This window comes from Perkinsus marinus (genome assembly GCF_000006405.1).
Source record: "Perkinsus marinus ATCC 50983 genomic scaffold scf_1104296950896, whole genome shotgun sequence".
Taxonomy (NCBI): Eukaryota; Perkinsozoa; order Perkinsida; family Perkinsidae; genus Perkinsus; species Perkinsus marinus.
In genome coordinates, this window is record NW_003209466.1 from 1 (window position 1) to 971 (window position 971).

A 971-nucleotide genomic window follows, 5' to 3' on the forward strand; every position below is an offset into this window, starting at 1 on the left:
CTCACCTTAAGCTATGGACGTGCCGAGAATTGAACTCGGGGCCTTCTGCATGCAAAGCAGACGTGATACCTCTACACCACACGCCCGATGAAAAAGTGAGTTACGCCGCCTTCCGGGACAAATAACTGCGTCTCTCAGATGGACAACTCACCTTAAGCTATGGACGTGCCGAGAATTGAACTCGGGACCTTCTGCATGCGAAGCAGACGTGATACCTCTACACCACACGCCCAATAAAAAAATACGGTACGCCGCCTTCCGGGACGAATAACTGCTTCTCTCAGATAGACAACTCACCTTAAGCTATGGACGTGCCGAAAATTGAACTCGGGGCCTTCTGCATGCAAAGCAGACGTGATACCTCTACACCACACGCCCGATGAAAAAGTGAGTTACGCCGCCTTCCGGGACAAATAACTGCGTCTCTCAGATAGACAACTCACCTTAAGCTATGGACGTGCCGAGAATTGAACTTGGGACCTTCTGCATGCAAAGCAGACGTGATACCTCTACATCACACGCCCGGTGAAAAAGTAAGTTACGCCGCCTTCCGGGACAAGTAACTGCTTCTCTCACATAGACAATTCACCCTACGTTATGGACGTGCCGAGAATTGAACTCGGGACCTTCTGCATGCGAAGCAGACGTGATACCTCTACACCACACGCCCGATGAAAAAGTAAGATACGCCGCCTTCCGGGACAAATAACTGCTTCTCTCAGATAGACAACTCACCTTAAGCTATGGACGTGCCGAGAATTGAACTCGGGGCCTTCTGCATGCAAAGCAAACGTGATACCTCTACACCACACGCCCGGTGAAAAAGTAAGTTACGCCGCCTTCCGGGACAAATAACTGCTTCTCTCACATAGACAATTCACCCTACGTTATGGACGTGCCGAGAATTGAACTCGGGACCTTCTGCATGCGAAGCAGACGTGATACCTCTACACCACACGCCCGATAAAAAA

At 50.4% G+C, this 971-nt stretch overlaps 7 non-coding genes across 7 annotated transcripts; all 7 read right to left on the bottom strand.

Moving 5' to 3' along the window:
* Window positions 1-14: 14 nt before the first annotated feature.
* Window positions 15-86, bottom strand: Pmar_PMAR015017. Its single transcript has one exon. It is a non-coding gene; the product is annotated as a tRNA-Ala (tRNA).
* A 74-nt stretch (window positions 87-160) lies between these two features.
* Window positions 161-232, bottom strand: Pmar_PMAR015018. The gene has a single exon. It is a non-coding gene; the product is annotated as a tRNA-Ala (tRNA).
* Window positions 233-306: 74 nt separating this feature from the next.
* Pmar_PMAR015019 lies at window positions 307-378 on the bottom strand. Its single transcript has one exon. It is a non-coding gene; the product is annotated as a tRNA-Ala (tRNA).
* A 74-nt stretch (window positions 379-452) lies between these two features.
* On the bottom strand, window positions 453-524 carry Pmar_PMAR015020. The gene has a single exon. It is a non-coding gene; the product is annotated as a tRNA-Ala (tRNA).
* A 74-nt stretch (window positions 525-598) lies between these two features.
* Window positions 599-670, bottom strand: Pmar_PMAR015021. Its single transcript has one exon. It is a non-coding gene; the product is annotated as a tRNA-Ala (tRNA).
* Window positions 671-744: 74 nt separating this feature from the next.
* Pmar_PMAR015022 lies at window positions 745-816 on the bottom strand. Its single transcript has one exon. It is a non-coding gene; the product is annotated as a tRNA-Ala (tRNA).
* Window positions 817-890: 74 nt separating this feature from the next.
* On the bottom strand, window positions 891-962 carry Pmar_PMAR015023. Its single transcript has one exon. It is a non-coding gene; the product is annotated as a tRNA-Ala (tRNA).
* Window positions 963-971: the final 9 nt, after the last annotated feature.